The sequence below is a fragment of the Eumetopias jubatus genome, unplaced genomic scaffold, assembly GCF_037043125.1.
Source record: "Eumetopias jubatus isolate StellerSeaLion01/CBP00866 unplaced genomic scaffold, mEumJub1_p1.0 scaffold_1, whole genome shotgun sequence".
In the NCBI taxonomy this organism is placed as follows: Eukaryota; Metazoa; Chordata; class Mammalia; order Carnivora; family Otariidae; genus Eumetopias; species Eumetopias jubatus.
The window spans coordinates 117772377-117791304 of NW_028274807.1; positions in this window are offsets into that span (position 1 = coordinate 117772377).

Consider the following 18928-nt stretch of genomic DNA (forward strand, 5'->3'; position numbering starts at 1 on the left):
CACTGAAGGAAACCAGTGCTCCTTGGAGAAATGGTTGATTCTAGGGCTGGAGCAGGAAAAATCCAAGATGACCTGGTGGTAAAATGTAAAAAGGTGATTATAAAAAAGAAGAAAAGAAGGCATGTTAAAAGGCACAGGATTCAACCTCAAAGAGCTTCCAATGACTGAAGCTGGAGTAATCTGGGCAATAAAATAAATAACAGTACTATTGGATTATAACCCAAAAAAATAAAATAAATACCCCTGAGTCCATAGTGGGTAAGTAAATGATTGAGTGAATGAATGAATGAATGGATGAATACATACATACATACATACGAGAGAAAGTACAACACTTCCTTACAGAAGAATTCCAATTAATAAATGTAAACAGAATGAGAAAAATAGAAAATCACTATTAAACACCACAGTAGTACCTACTGAAGTACTGAGAGACACTGAGAGACACTGAAATTAGTGAGTGAAAATTTAAGAAGAAACAAGTTATTTCCATAATCTCAAACGATTTCCCCCTGAAATAAATATTTATTAATTTCAAAGGTAAAACACAGTTATTTTACAGCAGAGAAACCACCTTAGCCAACTGATCAAGGCTAACATTGCTAGTGATGTCATTATGATGGCATGTACCACCGGATAGGATCCACTCAGAAGGGCAGGAACATCACCCTTGTGGTATTCCTCTCCCAAATCCAAAACTCATATGATCCTGAGAAAATGTCAGACAAACCCAAATCGAAGGACATTCTACAAAATACATGATCAGTATTCTTCAAAACTATCAAAGTCATGAAAAGCAAAAACGACTCGGGAACTGTCCTAGATCGGGATGGAGGGAGGCCAAGGAGACACGATGCTTAAGTGCAATGTGGTGTCCCAGATTGGATTCTGGAACAGAAAACATCAGTAGGAAAACTGGGAAAATCCTACCATCATCTGTAGTTTAGTTACTAGCATTGTGCCAGTGTTAATGTCCTAGTTTTCTTAATTATACTGTTATTTATATAAGATTTTAACATCAGGGAGAACTTGGTAAAGGGTATACTAGGGAACTCCCTGTACTGTTTTGGCAACTTCTCTATAAGTTTAAAATTATCTCAAAATAAGAAGTTTTTTAAAAAATAGAAGTTTTTTTTAAATACCTGAAAGAAAATCAAAGCACACAGAGTAAATACTTTGAGAGTCCTGAAACACCATCCTTCTAGACAAAGAAGGCACATCTTCATTTTTCATGAATTAGTTACTCATAGTAGGAGTTCACCACCCCACCCACCCAGGAGTATAGAATCTAAGGGGCAATTGGTTGGTCAGGCGATGTATTTAGGAAATCACTGTGGCATGTGGTGAGGCAGATCTCAGTTTGAGTTGGGGGAATTTGCCAGGGGAAAGTTGTTTCATATCTCCGAAAGGTAAAAATATCTTTCCAGGGTTACTGTGGAAATTAAATGAGGTCATGCTAAGAAAGCATTTTATCCATAATTGGCGTTCAATAAAAATCCTTCCTTTTCTTTTCTCTTGCTTTAAACGTTCTGGAATACAAAAGGAAAACAACATCGGGTAGCTTTCACATCCAGCCCTTATAATCTAGATTGAGACAAAATAAACACATGTGTGAAACAATTACCAAAGAACAGATTTACACTCTGATAAATCAAATGCTGAGTTCACCTGAGTGGGGCGGGGGTGCGGGGGTAGTGGGAGGGGAGGGGTCGGTACATTCCAGAGCACAACCCACACAAAATCAGAGTTGGGAGCCACAGGAGCTAGCGTCCCCCTGGCAGTCTCCAAGAGGATAGGACCGTCCTGGGTGGTGTGCACAGATAAAGGAAGGATGGGACTGGGAGGGACAATTGAGCCCAGAGGGGAAAAGCAAAAGCCTGAAGACAGAAGGACCTCTGGGTGGGCACCAGGTATTCGCAGCCCGCAGATTGGAGCGGACCAGGGGGAGATACACTCATTCGGAGCTCAGGATGAATGTAGGAAAACACCAAAACCAGACTAACAAGGGAATAGAGGCAGATCCTGGGGAGGCTGAAAGGCAAGCTGAGTCATTCTTGATGCCAGAGGCAGGAGAGGCTGTGACGGGTTGGTGAGTAAAAGTGGGGCTCACGGAAGCATATGATGCTGTAGTTTGAACTGGATTTGCTAGAAGTGTTTTAAGCAGAGGAGACGTGTGATCCTAGCATGGTATCTCAGGCAGGGTTCTGTTGCAGGAAATCACAACCACTGTGGCAATGTTAAGTGGAAAGAGAATTCAGTGCCTAGAAAACCACTGAAAGGCCTAGAGGATTGAGCCTCTGGGCTGTTCTATTAGAGACACTGCCAACTGGTGAAGCCCTTTTGGAAAGCTGCAGGATGGCACCTACCAAAACTAAATGTACATAATGTTCGACCCAGGAATTCCACACAAGAACAAACTCAATTCCAGAAACATCTATTCTGGAAAAGATATGTACCTATGAACACAAAGATAAATACACAAGGCTATTTGTTCATAGGAGCATTTTTTTTCTACTAGTGAAAAATTAGAAACTTCTAAACGGGAAAGGTTAAGGTATGATACAAAATATTATGTGCTCGTTAGAGAATATATGGAGCCTTTATGGAAAGAAATCCCAGGCACATTGTTACTTAAAAAAAAACAAGTCACAAAACAAAAGTCAAAGTATGTCCCAATTATGTGTTTTAAAGTATATGGACTGAACAAATGCAAAGCAGCGTTCATCATTCCTGCCACGTGGGGCAGGAGGCAAGATGATGGGACCGCTGGCCCAGAAGCCTACCGTGTGTTCCTCTGAGCTTTCCTGCATTGTTTGAACTTTTATGGGGAGCACGGATCCATGCATGACCTGTGGGCTAAAAATATCAGTCACCAGGGGCGCCTGGGTGGCTCAGTTGGTTAAGCGACTGCCTTCGGCTCAGGTCATGATCCTGGAGTCCCGGGATGGAGTCCCACATCGGGCTCCCTGCTGAACTTCTCCCTAAAATGCAATAAAGTAAAGAAGCTTGGCCTTGATTCAGATCACGATAGGGGTGGGTGAGCAGTGACATTCCTCTTGGATAAAAAATGAACTATTGTCCATCTCAGGTAAAAGTGATGAACTGAAATGGAGCGCCAAGCCCAGGTCTTCCGATTTTTCTCTAGTGGCTTTCATGGTGGACAGAGGGGTGAGACAGCTCATGTTTCCTTTGTGTACCGGTTAGGTTGTACCAAAAGGGACGTATTGAAAGGATAAGGGAAGACTGAGGATCTAGGCTTGGAAAATAGACAGAAAACAGGAAGCCAGGCAGCCCAGGGCCACAGGCAAGCCCCGATCCAGGCAGAGTGTTGTCACCATCCCCACCAGGGCCAATGCCACCCAGCTCCACCTGCCACAGCACATCTCCAATGGACTGGGCGTCCTGCGTCACTCCCTGAAAATTCCAAGTTTGGGTGGAAGTGTCTTATTTGCCAAGCAAACAAGGAGTAAGGAATGAAGAGTATTTGTCACCCTCCTTGGTTTTATGGTAAGCATCTGGGTCCCGCCCCTCCCCAAGACCCCTCAAGGAGAGATGTGTCTCCAACAAGAAGGATGCTCTGATGCCGAAAAGGCCAACAGTGGCGAATGTCAACCACACTTGGGTTGGCTGAAAATTTTGCCTGATTATGAATCTGATCCCCTGCCTGCCCGTTCATTTAGTCATAGCAAATTCATTTGCTTCTGATTTCTGAACACTTCACATTAGCTGAGCACTTTACAAACTGCATGAAGGAAGAAGGCTCCAGAGAGAAAAGGGAGCCCCGCTTCTGAAGAGGGCATCGGTAGCGACATCCACAAGACATTTATTTATTGAGCTTCAGAACAGAGGAGGTGACTGATGCCCTGTTCCACAGGCCTCAGTTGAAGCTATGTGCCCCATTTCAAGTGCCCCATCGTATCAGGAAACGAAGCAGATGATTGGAAAGAGTCTAGGCTGGCTGGCTGGGAGGGCTGGGGCAGGGGCGGGGGTTGGGGGTCGTATTCATTGCCTTCAGCGGGCTGACAGGTTATATTCCAGAAAGAAGCTATTCAGCCTAGACAGGGAGACAAAAAAGCAAATTCAACTGAGGTTCATAAAACTTATGAAGCATATGCTGAAAAGTGCCTCAGCAACTCACTCCTCAGCCTTGTCCCATAAATAACACAAGGACAAAGGGGTAAGGGAAATGAAATTGGAGACCAGGAAAAATAATCTCTTTTGCACAACAAGGAGTTTAGCTGAGGAGGAGCATGCCTGCAGAGAGTAATAGTGGCCAGAGCACACAGGATACAGTGTGTCTTTGGAGGGGCCCGTTTCTTTTTAATTTTTTTTTTTTTACCACTTTTGGCATTTGCAAGTGTGTGGTATTGGCACTTCTTGATTTAGAGCGCAATTACATGTTTATTGGAAAAGGAAGGACTCGGAGGGTGAGTATTTCCCACATGTAAGAACAGTTCATAAATGCCATCCTGGCTTCTGCTTGTCACCCCAGGCTCTCCGCATGACCCTCGGCACGCTGAGAAAGGAACTCTGTGAATTTTTTTCTCTCAGGGAAGTCCCTGGCAGATGGTGGCCCCAAGCAAAGAGGGGTCGGGAGGTTTGGTCACCTCTCGACACACATCCGAGTCCCTGTGTGCTGATGGCTGAAGGAGCACGTACATGCTGTTTCCAGCACTCTCTTGCTTTTATCAGGCCACACGGAGAAGTGAGCAGGGGAATACCAGCCTCCAAACTGTAACCACACACCAGAAGCCCCTTGCCTAAAACCACATTCCACTTTCTCAGCCAGTAGACCAGAGGCCAAAATAAAGGAGCGAGAAGATACCATTAACAACGAATGTTGTTGAACTTTTTTCTAACGGGCCAAGAAAAGCAAAAAAGACTATGGCCCATCTCTCTCTCTGGCCATTCTCTTGGCTTTTGGTCAAGTCACTCCTGGTCAAAATGAAGGGGCAAGAGTCGCCTCTGAAATCACAACTCAGGGAGAGCAGTATTTGTGTGGTAAACACAGCCAAGAAGTTGAGGCATGTGATCAAAAAGAAGAGACAGGACAAGAAATCAGGCTAAATAGGAACAGAACGAAGCCTAGCCAGATCTGGAAACCCCGTGGCTTGTCAGTCAGCGTCCTCACAAAGGATTGTTTCCATTACCTTTTTTTTTAAGGAACAAGAGACACAGGAAGCCTCAGGCCATAATCTAAGACAAAGCAAGGGCTAGAAAGGCCAATTCTCCTGCAGAGATCTAGACTATTGTTTCCATTACGCACTCATATTGCCCTCTGTTTTCACATAAAATCTAGTGCCTATTTAAAAAAGAGGAAATGTATTTATGTCAGCTAGCCCATTGTTACGGAAGTTATTTTTATCAGTTACAAATGTGTGCAGCTGCAAATAACAGAAAACCTGAGTACCAAAGGCTTAAATAGATCAGGATTTATTGGTCTTCTGCGAAAAGCAGTCTGGGGGTCAGCAGTCGAGCAAGAGCTCAGAAGCTCAACATTGGCATCGGGATCCCAGGCTCCACTCTACTGTCTGCCCCACAGCCTTCTCCTCATTCTTGTTGCCTCATGGTTCCAAAATAGCTGCAGCACCTCAGTCATCCCATCTATGTTCAGGCAGGAAGAAGAGAAAGAAACAGAAAGGGGAAGAATTTGAATTGAGAAAGCAAATACTTTCCCCAAAATTGCTTAGCAGCATTTTCCTTACAACTTAGTGACCAGAATGTTGTCATATAGCCACTCTTAGCTGCAAGGGAGTCTGAGAGGTGTGCATTTTTAGCTGGACATATCGCCAACCCCTAACAAACTTACCATCCTGTTAAAAGTGCAAATACATGTTGGACAGACCAGCAGCAGAGCCACCAGAATGGTTGGGCTGTGTATCTGTCATTTAGTGCCAGTGTTGTCATCTGCTGAGTTCCGATGGTTGTGTGAAGAACACTGGCATTTTACAGTAATGTACAAATGCATAATGCTGATAATTTTGCCTATGGATTCGTCTTAATAGCTCAGTTTTCCACACCTCTAAAGCGGGTCTAAGCAGAGCTGGAATTACCTGGTGTGAAACATGCATTTCATTTAGTTTTCTCCTCAGTTGCACAGAATCTTCCATTTTCATAATTACCCAGTTTCCAATTCCATGAAAAGCCCCTAAGCTGCCTCATGAAAGTCTGCCTTTGCGATTGTTGCTGTTAAGTGAGGGGGCACAGATCACATGGACCTTCGAATCATATTGTCAGAACTCCTGCATCCCCACCTGCTCCTGCTGCCGGCCCCTGGGCACTTCCAGGTGGAGGTGGAGGGAAAAGAGGAAAGAGAGAGAAGAGGGTGAGTGGGTGGGGAGCTGAGACAGCTCTGGCACCCGGTCTGACTGCCCAAGCAGTTCCTAGTCCCAGCTCCCACGGCCAGGGCTCACCAGAGAGACTCTCAGCCTGGCACTGGTAGCAGCTACGGAGTGCCCAGGAGAATCAAAGTCTCTTGGCCGCGGTCCCTCCCTGGCCATCACCTCCTCGGTTCACACCTCCAGAAAACAATGAGCCATCTGACAAGGAGGGCATGGGCTGCCACTTTGCATTGTCGTTTCTTCCAGAGAATTCCTTTTTGAATGCACTCCACTCTGTGTGGATGACCTGCCGACAGGCCACTGCCGGTGCTCATGAGGTTGTGGAACAACATAATATCTCAGAGAGGTCCTGACCACAGGACCATGTCACAGGTCTGGAACCCTCTTGAAAGTTAGTCTTTCAAGGGGCGCCTGGGTGGCTCAGTCATTAAGTGTCTGCCTTCGGCTCAGGTCATGATCCCAGGGTCCTGGGATCGAGCCCCACGTCGGGCTCCCTGCTCTGCGGGAAGCCTGCTTCTCCCTCTCCCATTCCCCCTGCTTGTGTTCCCTCTCTCGCTGTGTCTCTCTCTGTCAAATAAATAAATAAAATCTTTTTAAAAAGAAAGAAAGAAAGAAAGAAAGTTAGTCTTTCTCTACCTCCAACTCTTGCTATTGGCTCTAAACGCACCAGGCATCCATCATCTGTCATATCAAATGTCATTTTCCCTGGCCACCCTCCCTAACACATTAGGTGTTTCCTGGCTCTCCTTTATTTTCCTTCGCAGTGCTTCTAGTATACCTACGTTGCTTACATGTGTAAGAGCTCCGTGAGGGCAAGCATCTGCCGGTTTTGTCCCCTGTGCCTAGAGCAGTGCCCAGCAGAGAGGATGTGCTCAGTAAATGTCAGCCCAATCATTTGGAAGTAAACATTCATTGAGTATGCTTAGTCATGATTTTAAATGCTTTACCTATATTAATTCATTTACACTTTATAGCAACCTCTGAGGTAAATGCTGTCATCCCCTTTTTCAGATGAGAAAAGTAAAGCTTGGAGAGGTTAAGGTTGCACCATAAATGGCGGAGCTGAGATGCAAAACTAGACAGCAGCTGCAGAGCCATGATGTTGGCCACTACTCTGTTCTGCCCCCACATTGTAGTTTCCATAACATAGTGGGCTGGGCTGTAGCAGGGCCTATCCATTAGCATGAGAACCTCATTCAGCTCTGCAGTCATCTTCTTCTCTCTTCTCAGACGCCGCTTCCCCACAGCTTGAAGTGACCCCAGATCTCCATTAGTACTTCACTAATTGGGCACAAAAATAGACACTGGTACATGTATTTAAAACAGTCTTAAGGTCCTTAAATGCTTGGGAGAGTCCTAGGTTTGTTGGAAATAATAATATTTTAAAGCCAGCTGTGAAAATGGTTATCCTTTTCTGCTCAAGGAGTTTCAGTGACGGCGCATAGAATTTATTGAGTACCTACTGCATGCGCACAGGAGCAATGCTAATGCTTTTCAAATCCTTTCAACAATCCTGTAATGAAGGCAACATCATCCTGTTTTTGAGTTGGGAAACAGAAGCCTCACGAGTTTCAATTAATTGTCTAAGTTTGTGTCATAAGTGGAGGACTGGTATTCCCACTCACTGGGTTTCACCATTTTGTGAAAGAAATAAGCACCTACCCAGGCCTGAGGTCCTCACAAAGAAAATTTATGAAGTAGTAAACATTCAACCATGGTCTCAAAGGAAATAAAGATCCACAAGGCATCATGCGATCCATAAGAGAGTTTAACAACCTGAAATTTTCCATCCCGATGAGAGAAAGTGTTACATTTCTTCCAACAATTGTGCTGTTTCTGAAATTATCACAGAGCCAGTTGATAAATTGCATGGGGAAAGGAGCATCGTGACTGGGCCTTCACATCTCTGCCCAGCTTCTCCCAGAGAGACAGCCCACCTTATTCACAGCTCCTTTCTGCCAAGGTTTTTTAGCTTTATTCCAAAGACCAAACCCATCCTCAAAAGATAACTGGCCCATCGCTGGAGATGATGAAGAGCTTGTAATTACCTCCATTTTACAAAGGAGGAAGACTCAAGAGTTTGAGTAAATTGCCTGAGGTCATTTATTTTGTGGTCAGTGCTGCCCAGGCTTGAGCCTCCACTGGATGACACTAAATCCTGTGCTTTTCCTCCATTTCTAAGAGGAGCTTCATTGTCTAGCATAGGATGTAGAGGCCAAGGAAAAGGAGGAAGAGAGAACATGTTGTGGGCATTAGCAGCATCATTGGAATTAACTGATCTGGCTCGGATTTTGACTTTGGAGGATGCCATATCTACACGTGTTAAAAAGCCATTGATTTATTTCATAGTCCCAACTCATGAGGCTTGTTATGTGAAGCCTTGGAGGTTCTTGTCCCCACAGAGAAACGTCATCAGGCTCTCTCTGTAAAATGTATCCCCCTAGATATCAGGGTTTAGAGATTTCTAGGATTCCTGTTCATTTCCTCAGTCAAGCAAGTGGTATGACTAAAGGACATCTAGGGCCTTTAGATGACAAGCCACATGTCATGATGGCTTGGAGTCTTCCATGGGCTCTGAAGTCTGACTTCCAGGACCAGGTTCCATCTCTGCCACCAACCAGATGAATAACTTCAGTTTCTCCCACCAATAAAATGGGGTTAGCTGGCACATTCTTTGGGGTGGGCATGAGGGCTGGACAAGTTCATGGATGCCAAGCCCTGAGCACAGTGCTGGCACTGAACAAGCTCCGCTATTTTTTATTTCTGTCCCTTCCAGCTGGAAGTCAAGGTTCCCACAGAAGCCACTTCTGCCCAGCTGTGGGGAGTTCACAGGGCAGAGGAGGTAGAACCTCCTCTTCCTTCAAAGGTCAGCAAGACATTGCCTCAGGGCCCTCTGACTTCAGGCTCCCCGAAGGAATCACTCAGTGTAGGTGAGCCGGGAAGCAGCCCTGCGTCCTGCCACCACAGCCCGTGGGCAATGTTTGCCGAGGAACACCATCACTCAGGGAGAAAAGTGAGGTGAAGGAAAATACCCAGGAGCAGCTTGTTTGCAAAGCAACCATCCAGACTCTAAGTACACTTTTTCAATAAAAATGTCTGAAAGTACTGTTTTTCTTTGTTTACACCATTTCTAGCAAGGAAACGTTGTCTAAGAGACACATTACCATAACTGTGGTCACCCTCTGTGCACATAACCTGCTTCTTTCACAAAATATAATTATTCCCGCTCTCCATGCTTTTAGCCCAAAATTAACTTGTAGCAATTTAAAAGGTCAAAGCTGGGATCAAACTGCGTGTGTTTTAATCTCCAAAAAAATGTAAATTGGGCAAAAATTTCAAAAATAACAAGCCCTGTGGGTAGACTATATATTCACGAAAAGATTCCCATGACATAGGAACTGGTCTTTGGATAACCAGCTTTGCGTCTGAGCAGCAGATGTAACCTCTGATGAGGTATTAGCCATGGTACAGGAAATGCTGTTGCTTTATTGAAAAGGAACGCGCAAACAGAATAGAAACATCATGGCCTCCAACACATTCCATGGTTGAAGTGAAGGTTGTTTCCAGTGCAGTGGCCACAGTGATTTATTCGGCCAAATGTTTAAAATATATGCCGCGGTATGTTTGGAACTGGTTGTACTTATTTTCGCCGACAGAAACCATATCTGCCAACTCCATGTCTGGGTAGAGGAGTTGGGATCTGGGGATATAAATTCCACCAATGGGCACCATAAACCGTCCTGAAAAAATGAGCTCCACTTTGTACAGAAACAAAATGCATTCCTTTCCACATGGCTGTTCTTCAACAAGAAATAATGAAGGAAAACAGTGCTGAAATGTGCTGTGCGATTCTTAACGGCATTTTAATAGTTCAAATTAGGAGCAAAAGGCCTCTCGGCATGCGGTTTTGCATAAACATTGCCCTTCCGTGAGAGTAATTGGGATGGGGAGAGACGAGCAAGGGGAGAGGCGTCAGACGGCAGGCCGCGGTCCCCGCACGGTCAGGTGGCTGGCCACACAGGCTCCCCTCGGCCCCGCAGTAGCGGCAACCAGACCCAGAATGTCATGGCAGAGCAAATCTTCTCAGCACCCCAACTTGGGAAACGACTTACAGTGTGAAGTGCCCTCCACACACAGCTGACCGCTTGGGGGCTTGGACGCCGCAACCGCTTAATTTATGTAACATTCAGCTAGGGAAGAGGGCTTGAAAAGTAAGAGGCAAATGACTCCTCACTTGCCACCAAAATTCATCTTTTCTAATCGCTACAAAGAGGGCGATCATAATAATGAAATTCCAAGAGGCAGACAGCCACAGGAACGTGTGGATTTATAATCTGGTGATGTACCTGAGACCACAGCATAGCAACGAAGGAGGCACGTGGACTTGTTTCTCCTGGGTATAGTTGATGGCTCTACGTACGAACTGACACAGGCATCACAGACCTGTTCTAAGACAGATTTCACCATTCCTGTTCTAAACCTTGGGTACACACTCACGGCCAAAACAGACAAGGTCACGGCTTTCAAGGAGTTCCCATGCTAGCCCCGAGGTGTCCAATAAACAACTCAACCAGCGGAATAATATCAGATAATAAGTGCTAGGAAGAAAATAAAACTGGAAGATGGGAAAGAGAGCACCTGCAAGGTCAGGGAAGCCTCTTTGAGAAAAGCATATTTAAGCTGAGACCTGAACGGCAAGATAGGAAGAGCCGTGAAAAGATCTCAGGAAATAAATGTTCTTTGCAGAAGGTACTGCAAGTGCAAAGGCCCTGGGGTGAGTCTGTGCTAGGTTTTCTTCCTTTCTCCATTCAAGCAGGTCATGTTATATCACACCTTCTCACTACAACTTTTGTTGAACAGGGTAGAACATACAGAACATGACCACCTTAGTGAAGAAGTGAATGTAGGGCACAGAATCTCAAGAGAGTAGGAACATATAATTGCTGTTGTCTGGGTGCAAGAACTAGTCTATAGAACTCCCTCTGAACCCTCTAGGGCAATTACCAACAGCAACAACACCTGGAATCAAAAGGTCTGAGTGGGGGAGGGGGGTGGAGAGGGTGGAGGAGGGGGATCCTGAAAAGGCATTTGACAAACACCAGGCTGTTTGTTAAGTTTTTAACAAATACTGAGGGATGTTGCCAAGGTGGCTGATCTGGGTCAGTCATGCGTTTTCCTCTGTCCCACAGTTCTCATGATGGCAACAATACCTCCTGTTGGGGGTCATCTGTGAAGGGGCGTTGAAATTGAGGATTATCAGCTGGAGCGGAAAGGGCCACCAGGAAGAGGAGCCTCTGTTCACTGAAGAGGGAGAAGTTGACTGTCTCTACATCAGGAGCCCTGTTTGAAGAAATGATGCTCCCAAGTGGCTTCAAAATGGTATTATATTGTGTCTTGAGAGGCTAGGATGGAAGCTGAATGGACCTTAGTTTTTCAGAATACAATTTTAGGGGAAGAACTATCATATGAAGCACTCTTCTGTTGAAATAGTCCCTTGAGGCACAGAGGAAATAGTAGAGATCTCTGGATGGCCTTTCCAAGCCTGTTGGGGATGTTCTTCTCTTTGGAATGGCAATGCCATTGTCAAGTCTGGTAAACATCCTATTCAGATGTAGCTCTTGAACAGCGACTACTTTTATAATGACAACCCGGGTTTGATCATTTTTCTTGCTGCTCATCTTTCGGGGGAACTGGCTCAGGCAACAGTAACAACAAAAATGTATTTTTTAAAAAAAAAAGAATAAATAGAATTCCTCCTACCTTCTCTCTTGAAATCTTGCATTTTCCTTCTTAATCTCTCCCTTGGCACCAGATACATCAAATACAATGTAGAAAAGTCTTCGACTTTCTCAAGAAGAATTAGGTGTTTTGATTTATATGATTGCTCTAACTGCATTACCCATGTGGGAAATTGTTGGCTAAATCAACATGATTAAATCATGTTCCAAGGGTTTCCTCACTGCACTCTTGTTTGAGCTATAGAGTGAATTTGTTGAGGAATCCATAGCAAATGAAATAGAGACAGCCCTCACCAAAACAGAATGGATGAGCTTTTGCACAGGGACATTTGGCCTTGGAGTTCATAAATTACCTGTTGACTATGCATATAACTCTACGATATCCTTCAGGGGAATAGGTGCTCCAGTGTATCTGAAATTTGATATGATTCAACCATCTTGACAAATGCATTACAAACTGGGAAATTGAATTTCTAACTAAAGTCAGAACTACACAACAGCACAACTGTTTAAAAAATGAAAAATGCAGCTCGTTAATTGGGATCTAACAATGCCAAACATCTAGCCAAACTGATTTTTGCTCCACTAAATTGAACAGTAGCTTGAGCAAATTGTTTGAGTTAGCCAATTGATAAGGAAATAAGTAGATACAGTCTATTCACAACAAAACATAAGTATATAATCGGACTTAGATCACCCATAATCTCATCTGTTTTTGGCTACGGTAGCAATAAATTTTGGTGCTCACAGGTAAAAAGATGAATTGTTAGAATAGTAAGTGTTCTGTAAATATTTGTTGGAACATAGTAAATAAAAATAAATATATACACTGGTATCTCTGTAACTGTTAGAACAATAGCTTATATTCTGACACCTCACGGGTAAAAAATAAGTGGATGAGAAAGAAGTGACTGAGCAGGAAAGAATGAAAAATGGCAACACACAACCAATCCCATGTATTGAGGTTTCAGTTATTCTGGTTTATGACCAGATCTAGCACCCAGATCTTAATTTCTAAATACCATTCTTCAATAAAAGGAATCTTGGGGAAATGGCTGATTCCAGGACAGGGGAGGAAAAGTAAAAGACGAGCCTAGAGCATCTTATGCCAAAAAGTAAGACATGCTCAGGAGGGCCTGGCTGGCTCAGTCAGTAGAATAGATGACTCTTGACCTTGGGGTTATGAGTTCAAGCCCCACATTGGGTGTAAAGAGTACTTAGAAAAGAAAAAAAATCAAGACATGCTCAAAAAATGATGGATATGTCAAAACAACACAGAAACCAACTGACCAAATGTGGGACAATTATGACAACAAGGTTAATAGTAATAGTAATAAATAATTGCCCATACAATAAAGTAAAATTTGTTAATCCATACCAACATACATAACTGAACAGACAAATAGATGAGAGAGAAAGGAAAGCTCTTTTTTGCCATTGCAAAAATTAATGTAGAACAAATGATGGTAATAGAGAATTACCATGTGACAAATACTGTAAAAAACAATATATTTACATAGGTCTCAGAGTATCTCCCCATAAAGTACTTACTAATTGCAAAGGGGAAAATAGTAACTTGCCACTGGAAAAATCTTAACCAAGTTATCAAAGTTAATATCACAATTTATGAAACAGGTCAATCTCATGCCTTCTGATATGTTGCACAAGAAGGATACACTATCACTTTTGTGGTGTTCTTGTCAAAAAAGCATAATGTGAATTTAATCATCGTGAAAACCGGACAAATGCTAGCTAAGGGACATTCCACAAAGTAACTGGCCAGTACTCTTCAAAAATGTCAAGGTCATGAATGACAAAGACAGAGGAGCAAGCTGTCACAAATTAAAGGAAACTATACACACTTAGTATTACAACTAAATGTAACATATTAACCTCAGTTGGATCCTGGACCAGAAAAGAGATATTAGATGGACAACTGGAGAAATGTGAATAAGGTCTCTAGGTTATACAACAGTATTGCATCAGTGTTACATTTCTGATCTTCATAATTTTACTGCGGCTATGTGAGATGGGTTAACATTTGGGGGATCTGGGTGAAGGGGTTCCAAACACTGTTTGTACTATTCCTGTGACATTTTGTCAGTCTGAAATTATTTCAAAATCAAGTATTAAAAAATAAACTGTTTATAATGGTTCTGGTTGGGGTTTGGCTGGAGGTGGCAAGCAGGGGGCAGGATACTATTAGAACCAGCTTTGTATGGGGCGCCTGGGTGGCTCAGTCGGTGAAGGTCTGCCTTGGGCTCAGGTCATGATTCCAGGGTCCTGGGATGGAGTCCCGCATCCGGCTCCCTGCTCAGCGGGGAGCCTGCCTCTCCCTCTCCCTCTGCCTGCCGCTTCCCCTGCTTGTGCTCTCTCTCTCTCTCTCTCTCTCTCTCTCTGACAAATAAGTAAATAAAATATTTAAAAAAAGAGAGAGAGAGACCAGACCCTGTGGTCTGCCAGAGAGCTAAGAAGTCAGCCACCAACAGGAGGCAGCAGTGACCTGAAAGTGCAAAAGTTTAACTAAACCCTACAGAAACCTAATCCCATTCCTTTGGCCACACTTACCTATTTATACCCACAGGTGTCTCAGACCCCACCCTGCTTCCAACTGCTCTCAAAATGGAGAATAAACTTCTTAATGGGGCTTGAGACGAGTTACTTAATCTCTTCATTCCTCATCTGTAAAATGGGGACACAAACGCAGTTAAGCCATAGGGCTATGGTGGGGACTACCTGAGGTGATGTGACAAGTACTCAGCACGGTGTCCAGCAGACAGAAAGCTCTTGATAAATGTTGGCTGCTCTAATCATCTTCATCATCATCATCATCATCATCATCATCATCATTAGGCTTTGGCTTACAAAGCCCACCACACATCGCCACACGAGACTCGAGTTCCATGGGAGTGGGTGCTCTGCCCAGCCTGGTCACCACCGCAACCCCAGCACGTCACACAGCCCGTCCACAGAGCAGGCCCCCAGTAAGCATGCTATTCAGATGGAGGAAAGAAACATCTGGCCCCAGCTTACCGCTTGAATGACTGTGGACATAAATATAGCTGCAATAACAGAAACCCCAATTACCAGTAACTTCAATAAGACAGGAGTTTATTTTTCTTTCGCATAACCATCTGAGCACGAGCAGTCGGTGACGGGAAGGTGTCTCCAGTTTCCCAGATCCTTTCTTGGGTACGGGAAGGTGTCTCCAGTTTCCCAGATCCTTTCTTGGATGACCTCATCCACATTCCAGCCCGCAGGAAGCAGGAAAGGGAGGAAGGACACACTCTTTAAGGGAGCAGCCAAGAGGATACACGCATCACTCCATTTCCTTTGCAAGGCCCGAACATAGATGGGGACCGCACCCCGAGGTGAGGGAGGCAGGGAAATGTAGTCTTTATACTGGGTAGCCACGTGCCTCAGTGAAGTGTGTGATGGTTCTGTGACGGTCGATGAAGAAGGTAATGCTGTTGGGAAGCCCCCGGCAGTCCTGCCAGTCTCTCCAGCTTCGTCACGCACCCCCCACAACGCCAACCCTACTGCTCTCCTCCCAGGCGTTTGCACACCCTGCTCCCTCTGCCGGACACCCTAACCCGGTCCCAACTCCACCCCTCTCGAGAATTCCTTTTCCAGCTTTCAGACCCCTGGAGAGGTATCACCTCCTCTTTGAAGCCTTTCTGAACCACCCCCCAATCACCACCACCACCCAGTAAGAATCAGCTCCTCTGCCTTCCGTGTAAGTTTTCCTTCTTCCACGAACTTGTCCCATGGTGGCACTTGTCACACGGTATCTGGACTGTTTATTAGTCTGTCTCTCTTACTCCTACGTACACTCTAAGAGGACCGAGGATATGACTCTCTGGGTCTGAATTATTAAGTATATACTTCTGAGAATCTGTATTTCAATTTCCAAGCTACTGTTGCTTTCCCCAGTGGAAAACTGTTCTTGGCATAAATATGACCACACCACCCCAGACCCAGGCAGGTTGTAGAGAAGGTACCAGTAAAATGAGACCCACTGCTTAAGAGAGCAAGGCATCCAGATGCTGTGGGTTCCACGGGACCCTGGGAATGCTTGTCCTGCTCCTTGCTTATGTTTATGTCCAACCAAGCTAGAGGACAAAAGAGACCCGTTGCCAAGGCCTCCCTTTGTGAAATCAGCTGGGCTGGGGGTTGTCTTTGGACTCAAGACATTACATGCTCACTTCCTGGGCAAGGAGACCTGGTGTGGCAACATCAGGACTCTGCTGGTTGAAGTCACAGCACAGATGGTTTATGAACATGAAAAGGCTGTTTAATGTTAAAAGCCTTTGATTTTTTCCCCCAGATGAATTCCTTCAGAGCCCTGCAAGCTGTAGGCAAAATTATATGAGCCAAGGAAAAAGGGCATTTCAACCAAAACACTAAATTTCCTTGCTTAATACCATTTCCGTGAGTTCCAAGTCAGAGTCTTAAATACATGTTTGTGGATTCCAGGTTAGTTTTGTTTGTTTGAGAAAGGGGAGTGAAGGAATGGGTTTAGGCTGTTTTGTTGCCCAAGTTTTCAACAAAGGGGAAGAGGGAAAAATATCAAGCTCCGATGGAAGAACAAAGAGAAGTAACCATTTGCTAAAGATGTCCTAGCAACGAAACCTAATTTTAAACCTAATCCTAACTCGCTATGACTGAGCTTAGAATTCCTGCCTCACCTTTCGCTCCTCGCTTAACACTTCCAGATCAAACATATGTTTACTAAGTTCCGGGAATTGGGGCGTGCTTTATTTGTTTAAGAAAGAGTTCCTTCAATATTAGGCCATCAAGCACTCTAAGTGTTGGCTCTCCTACGAGTTTCATCTCATCTAATTTTCTTGCCAACTCTATAGAGTCAGTAACAAAACAAGGTTCAGAATGGTCCCCAGATGTTTAAAAGCAGTGTCTTCTCATCAGAGACCACCACCTGGAAAAAGAAACTAAAGACACGTTTTCTCTGGATATTCAGGGAAAGTTAAGGGGAAGCCAAGAACTCTTTCATGAGGAAGTAAATAAGCCATAGATCATTCTAGGTCCTTTGCCCAAACTAGTCTATGATGTTATCACTTGATAACATCACTTTTCATAAACAGCTCCCTGACTTCTTGCCTCTCACTGGCTGCTCTATGGGCCAGAGTGATTTGGGTCTGTGCTCTGCAGCCACCTCCTTTGTCAGCGAGCACAGAGCTATGGCATGAAACAGTAGTAGTTGTCACACACACACAGTGTCTGCATCCTTATTTTTAAGTACATAATACTGTGGATTTTGTTTTCAACCTACTCTAAACATCATACGATATCTTCATAATGCCTTGAGGATCCAATCTCTGAAAAACAATATCCGTGTGCGACTATGTTTTCAATGTGGATCTTTATTAACAGTGGGGTCACTAAGGTCCCCTGCTTATACTTCTGATTAAGAAAACATGTAAATAAGTCTCCCTAAATCATTCCGTGTTGGCTGACTCTATATGGCACCAAAACAGAAATAATTGCTTTCCTCATGTACCCAGATTGGACATTCACATTAAAACCATTCATTTGATTCAAAATATGGATGACACATGATGATGATTCAAATCAGAAATTAGAGGGGTGCCTGAGTGGCTCAGTCAGTTGAGCATCTAACTCTTGATTTTAGCTCAGGTCGTGATGTTGGGATCATGAGATCGAGCCCCGAGTTGGGCTCCACACTCCGCACCAGGTCTGCTTGAGATTCTCCTTCTCCCTCTCCGTCAGCCCCTCTCCCCCCTGCAACACCACTTATGCATACTCTTTCTCTCAAAAGTAAATAAAATCTAAAAAAAAAAAATCAGAAATTAGATCCTAATGGGGACTCTGGATTAGATAACTTGTTTTCTTTTAAAGATTTATTTATTTATTTTACAGAGAGAAAAAGAGCACAAGCAAGAGGGGTAGTAAGAGAGAGAAACTCAAGCAGACTCTGCTGAGCATGGAGCCCGATGCCGGGCTCGAGCTCACGACCCTGAGATCACGACCTGAGCCAAACGAACAGCACCGCCCAGGTGCCCCCTGAACTTTTCTTAAAAAAAAAAAAAAAAAAAAAAACCTGAAAAAGTGAGAAACAAAGATTCCTCAGTCAGTATCCACTGATGAGGAAGGAGTTAAGTGATGTTTTCCTCTTCTCAGCAAACAATCAGGCTTCGTCTAGGCTTTGTTTTTAACTTGACAGAAGGTAGCCATGTCCATCTGAGGTGAGAACGATCTTTCACTGGGAAAAGAAAGTTGAATGGTGAGAGCCTGGGCTCTGGGCTGAGACGGCTGGCCCTATGATCACTAGTGTGTGAAGCTGGGCGGGTTATCCCACCTGCAAATGGATATGAGTAGTGGCTGCCTCAGAGACCAACCTCAGTGAGGATTAAATATGTGCACAGCACAGGGGCTACAACAGTACATTCAGTCAAGGTAGGCAAACTATTACCATCCTCTGGAAGTCAAAGGAAGACCCTTTTGTACCCGTTCTTTGCAAATATAAAGTTGCTTTTGAAAAGTGAACCAACCACCAACTTGGCAAATCTCAAAGGGCTGGTATCTCTCCTGGAGGAAGAAGGCATTATCTGCCCCAGCTGGCTGTTAGGTTAGGTACCTGTTAGGTGAGATACCACCTGTTAGATGTGCTTAAGCCCAAAGGGGGGTGTTTAGCCCCACCTTGTTCAGCTCTGACATATTAAAATGCTATTTGTCCATGAGATAGTTTCCTTAAAAATCCACATGTGTATCTATATAGACAGATATAATGTGTAAATAACCATCTATTGCCATGCTCTTGATGTTTCCCCACACTTGGGGGCTGTCCTCAGCCTTCACTTGTGAGAGCCA